General features: G+C 52.6%; 1 protein-coding gene across 1 annotated transcript in view; it reads right to left on the reverse strand.

The window, feature by feature from the left end:
* The window catches only part of ABCD4 (ATP binding cassette subfamily D member 4), a 680,822-nt gene that overhangs the window by 610,182 nt on the left and 56,706 nt on the right, over nt 1-13,934 (reverse strand). The window lies entirely within an intron of this gene.

The following is a 13,934-nucleotide window of genomic DNA, read 5'->3' on the forward strand; positions in this document are numbered from 1 at the left end:
GACACCAGAGGTTCCAGGATTAAGATTGAAGCTGGGAAGGCAATGGCAAAAAATGTCGTATAACCCTTGCCAATAAAATGCATATCTTTATATACAGGATTGAAGTGAGTGGAAAATATGGAGGAGAAATTAATAGACGGTTAGCATTGGGGAGAACAGAAATGTCCGAATTAACAAAGATGTGGAAAGACAAAGATGTGACAAAACAAACCAAGAGGAGGATGGTGAATGTTCTGGTATTTGCAGTTGTAATGTATGGATGTGAGTCATGGGACAGTGAAAAAGAAAGAAAGATTGACAGTTTAGAAATGTGTTGTTGGCGAATGTTAAAAATTCCATGCGCTGCAAGAAGTAGAATGGTACAAGGTAGAGCGTGTACTTCCACCAGGCTGAACAGTTTACGTTTTACTGCTCTTCACCAATATCTAATCAATGCTTCCTTATCACACACCGAACCTGTCCACAAAGTTTCGTCTAAATCCGTTCATAACTTTTTGAGATATCCTGCGCACAGACAGACAGACAGACAAACAGGGGTGAAAACAACCTACGCCCACCTTCGGTGGCAGACCTAACAAACAAATCAGTGCTTGCAGAAATGAGACCATCATGTATATTGGAAATGATTATGCTGAAACAGAGACTGTCATACTTTGGACACATCATGCGTGCAGAAAACGATCATCTGGAGAAGACAACCATGCTGGGTATCATTGAGGGAAGAAGAGGTAGAGGCAGATATTGTATGTGCTGGATGGATGGGATAAATGCTGCAACCAAGCGGTCTCTGCCAGAGCTTTGGGAAGCAGTGCAGGATGGGAATATTTGGAGAAATCTTATCCTGAAGGTCACCAGAAGTCAGACACAATTTGGCGGAACTAGATAACCCTATTGTCGCGTGACTCCCCCTCGGTTAAGACCGGGGAAATCACGGATGGAAACGAGCTTACTTTGAGGCGTTCGTGTCAATGGTGGATTTTCTATACAGGCACAGGCGCCAGAAGGGGAGGAAGAAGAAGCGGGAAATAATCAAAACCGAACACGGATTTCGAATAGAAAGGGAAAATAATAAAAAGTTTTATTTACAAGAACTATTGGGACAAGGAAACGCTACGATAAAAACTAAATCCTAAGTTGGGACGTCCCCACACCAGACTTAAACAACAGGACAAAGGAGGAATCAATAAAATAAAACGTTGTATTTGTGGATGCGGGCTTATCTGTCTGGATGTCAGGAATCGTTCGTCAGGAATCGTCGGGTTCCCGAGCTCGTCGTCCGACGACAGCTCCGGCTGACGTGAACCGCTCGGGCGTTGGCGCGAACACCGGCCTCGCTGCATGGTCCGTCCCACGCCACACAGCACAGCACTCGCACGCGGGCACCAGGAGAGGATGATCGTCGGCGCCCCACCGTCTTTCCAACGTCCACCAAGCGAAAGTCCAAACGGGAACGAAAAGGCAAGAAGGGAAGAGGTCCAACTGGGAGAGAAGGGGAGAGAGGTCCGGGCACGATGAATCCAAGAACGAGAAGCTTCCAAAATACCGGCGAGCGAGTTGTTTTATCCCTCAGCTTCTGATGTCAGGTCTCTCCCTCTGCCAATCAGTGCGTCACTTCCTTGTGGCCTTTCATGCCTTCCTCATGTCCTGGTGCTTCTCCTCCAATGAGCACATCACTTGTTGGTAGTGCGTTGCGCCCTCCGCACTGATTGGCCGAATGTCTCGCGCCTTTGGTGTTACGTTGTCGTGTGGCACGTCATTGTGATACGTCCTTCATCTTCCCTACTCTCCAATCAGTGGCCTGCTTCCAACTCGCCCCTCCCCCATGTCAATCACGAATCCTTCGGGCCGTGGCTATTGCCTGCCTGATCGATGTTTACTCATCATTCCAGCGTTGTGCGCGGCCGCTTCCGGTCTGTTCGTCTGTAAGTCATTATGGCGGCAGGGGAATTTAATTAATGTGGTGCTCTATTGGGCCTAGCTAATGTATGGGATGTGTTGCCATAAGGGACACTGGAATGATCACAGAGGGGACGACACACCGGGGAATTAGCATAACCCCGAGAACTACTTAACATGCCCCGCCCCTTCGTGGCGGGGACACAGATACGCAGCTTACTCCGACAAACCGGGCTAGACAGGTCCCTGACTTACGTACATTGAAATGATTCTTCTTCTTCACATCGGAGCACCTACCTATGCAGATCTACCTAAATATATATATCGCCCTACCCCACCGACATAACACGATTATCAATAAAGGGAAGGATATGGTGTTCTCCCTCACCCCCCCCCCCCCCCCCCTCCCATTTCGCATACTTCCACTCTGGCATCCCTGGTTACCTGTTATGGCTAGTTGGGTTAAGGGCAATATGTGATGTATCCTTCCTGTCTAGTCCAGCGAGGGCCAGGTGAGGTAAAGAGAGGGGACCCTGAGAGGGTTAAAAGGAGGTCACCACCAGCACATTTTGCATCATGTCAGCCCCTTTGCCTCCTTCCCCCTTTCTGGAAAAGAAGAGGGACTGATATCGCGACTCCCAGGCAGTGTCAAAAATGTTATTACATGGGAGGGGCAGTGGACTGCCCTGACGCAGTATCAAAATAGTTATCTATTGACCTCCCATTGCATTGTCAGTGTATATTTATTAATTAATAACGTTGTTCATCGTCTGTCTTTGGCCCTCTTTAATTGGATTGCATTACAGACATTACATTACAGACCTTCAGCATGTGTTCCTGCCCGTTTCCCCCATCCTGACCCCTCCAACCCTTGCCTCGCAGCATGTCCTGCCAGCCTGTTTGATTTCACGTGCTAATGGTTGAAAGTCACAAGGAATTTCTGGGACACGGCTTTGATTGGTTTGCCCGGCTTGGCCCATTCCCTCTTTTGGGTTGATAAGGGAGGTTTAGAATTACTTTTTTTCACTCTTGAAAAAGGTCAGCGGTGGACCAAGTGCACACGAGGTCAAATCATCCTTCGGGTTGTACTTCATCTGCCGGGAAAACTGAAGATATCTTCACTTCGGTTTTAGATGCACAGAAACTCTGAGTCTGTCACCTGCAATGGGTTTGTCCGATGGGTTTGTCCGTTTGAAAGGACAGGAGCCAAGCGAGACCCTCAATGAACGAATAGTGATTGGACCCTCCAAACAAGGTTGTTGTAATGGAGGCAATGGTTCTGCTGGGACAGACTGCGGACTGTCTGGATTCCGTGGGCACAACTGCAGCTCTCTTGGGTGTCGGGCTCCTCAAACACCGACACAACACACTTTCACAATGCGTGGCAGACTCCATTCTCCAATTTGTTGCCTGTTTCTGCACTGTGCATACTGCCCTGACTGCTGCTGTTACAACTGTGTCTGTCCCAACCACCACTTAACTCAACTATTTAGCTCCCCCACACCAACTCAACTCTTTAGCACATGGTTTTTATAACCTCCTGCGACTGTGCCAAGCCGGTCACGCTGATTGGGCCGAGCGCTGCGCTTCTTGATGCCTTTAATTCCTCCGAGGCATTTCAATGCTTTAGGTTGGTCGCTTATTTTCCCGCACGGTTGCCCGGGATGCTGTCCCACCTTTCATGGATTGGGGGGTGGAGGGGGATGTTCGCTGGTTTTGCAGTAGCTGCTTTAACGATTTATAAGGAAAACAAATAGACAGACTACAAAGGGGAAATATTTAGAGGATTAGTAGGGAAGGAAGGTGAGGGTTTTAGACACATTACATCGGGGTCAAAGGGTTAGGAATAACTGGGATGATGGTGGAGAACTGAGCAACTCCTCATCCATAAAATATCCCATATGGTCTGTGACTTAGATAGCCTCTCCTAATCAAACTCCTACTGCATGGCTTCTCTTGCCGACCCCTGTTTTTAACTAAATGCGGAGGTGTGAAAGGCGGGTGTCTGGCGCCTTAAAACCAGGTAGGTAGAACTCGTTAGCCTTGATCGGCAGTCTGCCTAAGAGAAGGAAAACTCTGATTTCAAACCCGGGTGGGTTGAGCTCGTTAGCCTTGGTCGGCAGTCTACCAAAAATGAGGGTAGAGGCACTGTTGTCTCGAAGCAGACTAGTTAACCTCTCCCAGCCTTTTTTGTTTTGTGAGGAGACAACTTTTTACATTTGTCTTGTTTCAATCCAAGGGGCTGGTTGTTCTGCTTTTGTTTTCTTTGTTCTACCCCACCTCGAGTGGCCTTCTGTTTTTGGGGCGGGCAATATCCCATAAAAAAAATTACAGAAGAATGGGGGGGGAGGGGGTGGGGGGAGCGGGGACGGGGAGAGGGGTACCTTTAATGCGCTACTAAAACATTCTTTGATGCATGTCCATTGTACACAGAAAGCAAATACTTCTTGCTCGATGTTTTTAGTGAAATAACTAGTTTATCTTACCCTCCTCGTATGGCTATTCCTGCAGCAACACTGTGACCATCACATTGTGCTATACAACTACTCCTAAGGGGCATGTCGTAACACGATTGAAACCTCATGGGCAATTGTTCAAAATGACACAAGCAGAGAAAATAGTATAGCTTAAGGGTATATTTCACCCTTATTGCAGCTCATCAGTATAGTAAAATGCAATCGTCATGCCTTACCATTCATAAATTCTGAATCCAAGTTCAGCCCAAGCAGAACAAAATCAAGATGATGCAGTCTAAACACGAAGCCATTGTTACAGGTAAAATGATTCATTCCACGTGGGCGCATGGCAAATGTTAAGGCCTTACAATTTGATGTTTCGCCATACACTTAACTATTCCCAGTGGGCTTCCATGGCCAATAGACCCCAAGCCACAACAGATGTTTGCTTTTATTCTGAAGGCCCATCAATTGGTTTCTGGTAACGTGCCGGTAAGAGGGGTCTAGTGAGGAGTGTTTTTATTGTGCGGACCTTAAAGGTCCACAGAATCAGGAAAAAAAAAATGTTTTTGATGTGGTGACTGATTTGTAAGTAATAAACAGAGAACTGAACACGGAACTTCATTTTTTGAGGTGTTAAAGAAAAAGTCAACCTGACAAGTACCACCATGTATCAATGACTGGTATCATTTCGAGAGGCATTCGAGAGTACAAAGACACAAAAAAAAACACTAAAATCTTCGTTTTGTGGCGGACACAAAAGCCCACTGGCGTGGTGACATCATTCCGCGCACCAAGTGGGCGGTGGCCACGCACCAGGGGTAGGCGTGGCCTCATGATATACACCGGGCGCCCAGCCCGGGACAGTACAGTGTTACAGTGTAGTCTTACAATAAAGACGTTTATATGTTACCGCTTGTCCGCTTCCTCCTTGCTCACAAGCAGCGCGCGTAACGCCGCGCTTTACTGGTGACCCTCGACGTTGGATCTGCTGGAGCGATCCTTCCACACGCGACGCCATCGCCATGGCCGACTTCGTCAAACTTCCGGAATTTTGGGAGGCTCAGGCCGAAGTCTGGTTCGTCCAGGCTGAAGCCCAATTTCAGCTTCGGCGCCTCACCGGCGATGACACGCGCTATTGCCACGTCGTCGCCTCCCTCGGGCCCGGCACGGCCGCTCGAGTTGTGTCCGTCCTTCGCCACCCACCGAACGGCCACAAGTACGAGGCACTCAAGCGGCTACTCCTAGCCACGTTCGGCCTTACGGACGACGCACGGGCCGACCGCCTCCTGGATCTCCCCGAGCTCGGTGAGACGCGCCCGTCGGTCCGAATGGACCATATGCTGTCACTGTTGGGCGACGAAGCCCCCGGTTCGCTATTCCGGGCGCTTTTCCGGCGCCAACTTCCAGCGCAGGTCCGCCTCGCGTTGGCCGGGACCGAGCTAACGGAACCCCGAGCATTGGCGGCCGAGGCGGACAGGTACTTCGCCGCTTCGGACATGCGGGCGAGCGTCGGCGTGGCCGTCACGGCCCTCGACGCTGATGTTCAGCAGCATGTTCCACAGCATCAGCTTCTACAGCACGCTGATGTTCAGCAGCATGCTGATACGCACCTCGTGAACGCCGCCACGCCCCGCCCACCGCCGCGGCGAAAACCGCCACCGCGGGGAAACCCGCCAACTCCACCGGCCTGGCGGAGCCAGCCGCGCTCCTCCAGCTCCACCACCTGGTGCTGGTTCCATGCCAAGTTCGGCCACGAAGCTCGGCGGTGTCATCCGCCGTGCTCCTTCAACGGGTCGGGAAACGCCCGGGCCGGCGCTCAATAGTGGCGATGAGCGCCGGCCATTCGAACAGCCTGCTGTTCATAACGGACACCTTCTCCAGGCGCCGTTACCTGTGCGACACGGGAGCGCAGGTGAGTGTCATTCCCGCCGGCACGTCAGACAAGCACGCCGCGGGTGGGGGCCCCGCGCTGCTTGCCGCGAACGGGACGCCCATCCGTACGTACGGAAAACGCTGCCTCTCTCTGCGGTTTGGAGGGCAGGTTTTCCGATGGACGTTCGTCACCGCCGACGTGCCCATGGCACTGCTTGGCGCGGACTTCCTGTGCGCTAATGGGCTCCTGGTCGACGTCAAGCTCAGACGGCTTGTCCAGGCCGAGACGTTCAGCTCGCTCGCTTGTGCGTTGCCCAGCTCAACGAGCGGCTTGCCAAGCGGCTTGCCGAACGATTCGGTTCCGGCCACGTTGGTCTGTACGCTTCCGGCAGCGGACGCATTCACCCGCCTCCTCGCCGGCTTCCCGGCCCTCACGCGGCCCACCTTCTCGGCGGGGGCCGTCAAGCACGGGGTGGCCCATCACATCCCCACCGTCGGGCCACCGGTCTACGCCCGGGCACGCCGCCTCGAGCCGACGAAGCTGGCGGTGGCAAAAGCGGAGTTCGCTACCCTGGAGCGACTCGGCATCGTTCGGCGCTCAGAGAGCGCTTGGGCGTCGCCGCTGCACATCGTGCCGAAGCCCGGCGGGGGATGGCGACCGTGCGGGGACTATCGCCGTCTCAATGACGCCACGACTCCCGACCGCTACCCCGTCCCCCACATTCAGGACTTTTCCGCCCGTTTGGCGGGCAGGTCCTTCTTCTCGAAGGTGGACCTCATACGCGGCTACCATCAGGTCCCCGTCAGGCCGGAAGACGTCCCGAAGACGGCGGTCATCACGCCATTCGGACTCTTCGAGGTCTTGCGCATGCCCTTCGGTCTGAAGAATGCGGCTCAGGCGTTCCAGCGACTGATGGACAGCGTCCTGCGCGACTTGGATTTTGTCTACGTTTACCTGGACGATATCCTCGTCGCCAGCGCGTCCCGCGAAGAGCACCTACGCCACCTCCGCACGCTCTTCGAACGCCTGGGCCAGCATGGCCTGATTGTGAACCCCGCAAAGTGCCGGTTCGGCGCCGCCACAATCGATTTTCTGGGGCACCGTGTCACCAGGCACGGAGCCGTCCCCCTACCGGCCAAGGTGGAGGCGGTGAAGGGGTTTCCGCGCCCCCGCACGATCAGAGGGCTGCAGGAGTTCCTGGGCATGGTGAACTTTTACCATCGGTTCCTGCCCCGTATCGCCCAGCTCCTGCGCCCCCTGCACGAAGCTCTCCGAGGTAAGCCGGGCAAAGGCGACGTTACCTGGACCGAGCAGATGGACACGGCGTTCACGGGCGCGAAGCTCGCCTTGGCTAATGCCACCATGCTCGCGCACCCGGCGCCCGATGCACCGATCGCCCTCACCACCGATGCCTCGGACTACGCGGTGGGCGCAGTGCATGAGCAATGGGTGCGTGGAGCTTGGCAACCGCTGGCGTTCTTTAGCCGGCAGCTTCGCCCGCCCGAACGCCGTTACAGTACCTTCGACCGCGAGTTGCTCGGACTTCACTTGGCGGTCAGGCACTTCCGCCATCTGCTCGAGGGCCGGGCGTTCACTGCCTTCGTCGACCACAAGCCGCTGATCTTTGCGATGGGCAAAGTCACCGAGCCGTGGTCGGCCCGGCAGCAGCGTCACCTCTCGGCCGTGTCCGAGTACACGACGGACATCCAGCACATCGCGGGGAAGGACAACCCGGTGGCGGATTGCCTTTCCCGGGCCGTCGCCCACGCAGTCCACCTCGGCATCGACTATGCCCGGATGGCAGCGGACCAGGCCGCTGACCCCGACGTCCAGGCCTTGCGGACCGCCGTCACGGGCCTCCGCGTCACCGAGGTGCCGTTTGACGGCGCGGGCGCGGCCCTCTTGTGCGACGTCTCCCTCGGGCGTCCTCGCCCCATCGTGCCCGCGGGCTGGCAGCGCCAGGTGTTTGACGCCATCCACGGCCTGTCCCACCCGGGCGCGAGGGCCTCCCAAAGGCTGATCGCCGACAAGTTCGTCTGGCATGGCCTCCGGAAGGCCGTCCGCGGCTGGGCCAGGACGTGCCTCGCGTGCCAGCGCGCCAAGGTGCACCGGCACACCCAGGCCCCGTTGGCCCCGTTCACGGTGCCGGAACGCCGGTTTGACCACGTCCACGTGGACCTGGTGGGACCTCTGCCCCCCTCGCGGGGTTTCACCTACGTCCTCACCATGGTGGACCGCACCACCCGGTGGCCGGAGGCCGTGCCCTTGGCGTCGACAACGGCGGCCGATGTCGCGCAGGCTTTCATCGCCACCTGGGTCGCCCGGTTCGGCGCCCCCTCAGACATCTCATCCGACCGCGGCCCCCAGTTCACCTCGGAGCTCTGGGGGGCGGTTGCGCAGGGGCTCGGGGTCCGGCTGCACCGAACCACGGCCTACCATCCCCAGGCTAACGGCCTGTGTGAGCGATTTCACCGCTCATTGAAGGCCGCGCTCCGGGCCACCCTCCGCGACGGCGGCTGGGTCGACAGGCTCCCCTGGGTCCTGCTGGGCCTCCGGACGGCGCCCAAGGAGGACCTGCGCGCATCCGCGGCGGAATTGGTCTTCGGGCAACCGCTGCGGGTGCCGGGCGAGTTCCTTCCCGACTCCACGGCACCATGGTCCGCGGCACAGCAGCGCTCCGCTCTACAAGAGACCGCCCAGAGGTTCGCCCCGGTGCCAGCGGCATGCCACGGGCACCCACCGACGCACGTCGCCCCGGAGCTTCGCACGGCGGAGTATGTCTTCGTCCGCCACGATGCCCATCGGACACCACTGCGGCCCCCATACGACGGGCCTTTCCGCGTGCTGGAGACCGGGGCGAAGCACTTCACCCTGGACATCGGCGGTACTCCTGACCGCGTTTCGGTAGACCGCCTCAAGCCGGCCCACCTCGATGTGGACCATCCACCGCCAGTGGCCCGACCCCCACGTCGGGGCCGCCCTCCTGCGGGCGGACCCCCGGCACCGCCCAGCCCCGCCGCCACGCCGCCCCCCGGTCCTGCACCCATCCCAGGGGCAGCCAGGGGCATCCCACCTGGCATCCCTGCACCCCGGACGCCGCCGATCGCCAGGGGGCGCTTCGGCCGGGTCATTCGTCTGCCCCGCAAACTGGCCCTCCAGGTGCGCGGGAATTCTGGGGGGGCGCGTGTGGCGGACACAAAAGCCCACTGGCGTGGTGACATCATTCCGCGCACCAAGTGGGCGGTGGCCACGCACCAGGGGTAGGCGTGGCCTCATGATATACACCGGGCGCCCAGCCCGGGACAGTACAGTGTTACAGTGTAGTCTTACAATAAAGACGTTTATATGTTACCGCTTGTCCGCTTCCTCCTTGCTCACAAGCAGCGCGCGTAACGCCGCGCTTTAGTTTCAAGATATTTATTCAGGAAAGAAACAACGATTAAGTGCTAAGTGAAGCCATATTAATTCATTAATTAAAGCAAACATGAATGTCTGATTCTGTGGAGCTTTAAGCAAAAAACACCGATCGCATAATCGCTGGTCTGCTCTGCTTTTTTATTCACTCATGATCTGGTGTTGTGTGTATGGGAGTGAGAACAGGTGTGTTTTCGTTCTAGTTTTTGTGTTTTCAGGGCACAAACATGGCTTTATTCACGGTGGCGTGTTGGTTGCATGATGTGTAGGGGTTCCGGTGAGTGTTGTGCACGTGTGGGGATGGATTTGGGGATCAAGCGTTGTTCTTTTTTGCTCACCTTGTGTCGCTGTTTGCACCATCCGGTGTTTGCCATTTGTATCAATCGAGTGTATTGTGTGGGTATGTCCTTGACCTTCCCAGTTAGGGCACCCTCTCGGCTCTTGACCTGCCATGCCTCCAGAATATTGATGTGCCATGCCTCCATATTACATGATAGAGCAGTTAGGCTTGGGAAGGTGACACACTTGGCCACAGCACACCATTGCCTGCATTCTGGTCACAGATTTACTTGGATGGGACCAGTGTCCTAGACACGACATCCAACAAACGACACAGATTGATTGACTACACACTGTCGGATTAGTGCTTCGCAGGCAGGGCATTGAATTGGGGTGCACCGTCCCTGTGATGGACTTCAAACTGAGTGTCCCATCTGCTATCATGAGTTGGTGGACATTGAAGATTCATGGTGTCTTTCACAAAGAGCCAGGGAGTTCTTGCCGGTACCATCAACAAACAAGAATGGCACCCGGTAGAGAGATTTTGGTATAGATCCGTCAGGCTGAAGACCAGATATACATCTGGACCTGAACCAAAATCAAATTGGCTTGTTCTCATCACGTAACCAACTCATCAACCAAGTTTTGTCATAACCCGTCCACTACGCTTTGAAATATCGTGCTATTTATGGTTCTTTGCCCTATCAAATGTGAAGCATTACTTTAGAAATTCTAGGATACGGATCTTTACAAAAATCGGATCAATTCGTCCTTGTCACAAACCTAACCTGTCCACCAAGTTTCACCCGAATCTATCCATAACTGTTTCAGATATCCTGCTCACAGACAGACAAACAGAGGTGAAAACACAACATCGATCTATCTTTGGTGGCGAAGGTAATTACAAATGCCTGTCTGAACTGCAGGTAGCAAGTATATATCTTCTTGGCTATCCCTCGACAGCAGGTTACATGGCTTGCTATCTCAGAGTGTGGTTGCTGTGTGGTTATCAGTTCCTTCAATATGAAACCAAATTCACACAACCAGGAGTTCCCATGCATGTCAGGTGTGAACAGCCGTTTTAGCTATGAAAGGTAAACCAACAACATAGGAAATATACGTATTTAAGTTCTATATATATAATTGTATTACCAAAACTTTTGAGACGTCTGGACAGCTTAATGTGTTTGATATTTATACAGAATTAACGCATCTTCATCCTTACTAAGAGTACACAACAAGACACATTTACTCCACACACATTGTAATATGTCTTGTCTTGTGCACCATGGTCTAGAGTCCAGACAGAGCAATGGGTCTGCCAAACCAGTTTCTCACACATTGTAATATGTCTTGGCTTGTGCACCATGGTCTAGAGTCTAGACAGAGCAATAGGTCTGCCAAACCAGTTTCTCACACATTGTAATCTGTCTTGTCTTGTACACCATGGTCTAGAGGCTAGACAGAGCAATGGGTCTGCCGAACCAGTTTCTCACACATTGTAATCTGTCTTGTCTTGTACACCATGGTCTAGAGTCTAGACAGAGCAATGGGTCTGCCAAACCAGCTTCTCCCACATTGTAATCTGTCTTGTCTTGTACACCATGGTCTAGAGGCTAGACAGAGCAATGGGTCTGCCGAACCAGTTTCTCACACATTGTAATCTGTCTTGTCTTGTACACCATGGTCTAGAGTCTAGACAGAGCAATAGGTCTGCCAAACCAGTTTCTCACACATTGTAATCTGTCTTGTCTTGTACACCATGGTCTAGAGTCTAGACAGAGCAATGGGTCTGCCGAACCAGTTTCTCACACATTGTAATCTGTCTTGTCGTGTACACCATGGTCTAGAGTCTAGACAGAGCAATAGGTCTGCCAAACCAGTTTCTCACACATTGTAATCTGTCTTGTCTTGTACACCATGGTCTAGAGTCTAGACAGAGCAATGGGTCTGCCGAACCAGTTTCTCACACATTGTAATCTGTCTTGTCTTGTACACCATGGTCTAGAGTCTAGACAGAGCAATGGGTCTGCCGAACCAGTTTCTCACACATTGTAATCTGTCTTGTCTTGTACACCATGGTCTAGAGTCTAGACAGAGCAATAGGTCTGCCAAACCAGTTTCTCACACATTGTAATCTGTCTTGTCTTGTGCACCATGCTCTAGAGTCTAGACAGAGCAATAGGTCTGCCGAACCAGTTTCTCACACATTCTAATCTGTCTTGTCTTGTGCACCATGCTCTAGAGTCTAGACAGAGCAATAGGTCTGCCAAACCAGTTTCTCACACATTGTAATCTGTCTTGTCTTGTACACCATGGTCTAGAGTCTAGACAGAGCAATGGGTCTGCCGAACCAGTTTCTCACACATTGTAATCTGTCTTGTCTTGTACACCATGGTCTAGAGTCTAGACAGAGCAATGGGTCTGCCGAACCAGTTTCTCACACATTGTAATCTGTCTTGTCTTGTACACCATGGTCTAGAGTCTAGACAGAGCAATGGGTCTGCCAAACCAGTTTCTCCCACATTGTAATCTGTCTTGTCTTGTGCACCATGCTCTAGAGTCTAGACAGAGCAATAGGTCTGCCAAACCAGTTTCTCACACATTGTAATCTGTCTTGTCTTGTACACCATGGTCTAGAGTCTAGACAGAGCAATAGGTCTGCCGAACCAGTTTCTCCCACATTGTAATCTGTCTTGTCTTGTGCACCATGGTCTAGAGTCTAGACAGAGCAATGGGTCTGCCGAACCAGTTTCTCACACATTGTAATCTGTCTTGTCTTGTACACCATGGTCTAGAGTCTAGACAGAGCAATGGGTCTGCCAAACCAGTTTCTCCCACATTGTAATCTGTCTTGTCTTGTGCACCATGCTCTAGAGTCTAGACAGAGCAATAGGTCTGCCGAACCAGTTTCTCCCACATTGTAATCTGTCTTGTCTTGTGCACCATGGTCTAGAGTCTAGACAGAGCAATGGGTCTGCCGAACCAGTTTCTCCCACATTGTAATCTGTCTTGTCTTGTGCACCATGCTCTAGAGTCTAGACAGAGCAATAGGTCTGCCAAACCAGTTTCTCACACATTGTAATCTGTCTTGTCTTGTACACCATGGTCTAGAGTCTAGACAGAGCAATAGGTCTGCCGAACCAGTTTCTCCCACATTGTAATCTGTCTTGTCTTGTGCACCATGCTCTAGAGTCTAGACAGAGCAATAGGTCTGCCGAACCAGTTTCTCACACATTGTAATCTGTCTTGTCTTGTGCACCATGCTCTAGAGTCTAGACAGAGCAATAGGTCTGCCGAACCAGTTTCTCCCACATTGTAATCTGTCTTGTCTTGTGCACCATGGTCTAGAGTCTAGACAGAGCAATGGGTCTGCCGAACCAGTTTCTCACACATTGTAATCTGTCTTGTCTTGTGCACCATGCTCTAGAGTCTAGACAGAGCAATAGGTCTGCCGAACCAGTTTCTCACACATTGTAATCTGTCTTGTCTTGTACACCATGGTCTAAAGTCTAGACAGAGCAATGGGTCTGCCGAACCAGTTTCTCACACATTGTAATCTGTCTTGTCTTGTGCACCATGCTCTAGAGTCTAGACAGAGCAATAGGTCTGCCAAACCAGTTTCTCACACATTCTAATCTGTCTTGTCTTGTGCACGATGCTCCAGATTCTAGACAGAGCAATGGGTCTGCCGAACCAGCTTCTCCCACATTGTAATCTGTCTTGTCTTGTGCACGATGCTCCAGAGTCTAGACAGAGCAATGGGTCTGCCGAACCAGTTTCTTGGCTCCGGTTATAATGCTGGAAAGGTTTTCACTCTGATGCAGTATTGTAATATGCTTTAATCAAACATTAAAATTAGCATTTGTGATCGATATAAATGCCAGATTGATCAGTGAATCGGATTGATCACTGTATTATGGCTTATTTACATGACCAAAAACTTGTAACAAAACAATCAGTTCAGTTAGAACTTTATAAGCGGAGACCGCATTATGGGCTAATTTCACATG

Source organism: Myxine glutinosa, chromosome 9 (genome assembly GCF_964187855.1).
Source record: "Myxine glutinosa chromosome 9, kmMyxGlut1.1, whole genome shotgun sequence".
Lineage (NCBI taxonomy): Eukaryota > Metazoa > Chordata > Myxini > Myxiniformes > Myxinidae > Myxine > Myxine glutinosa.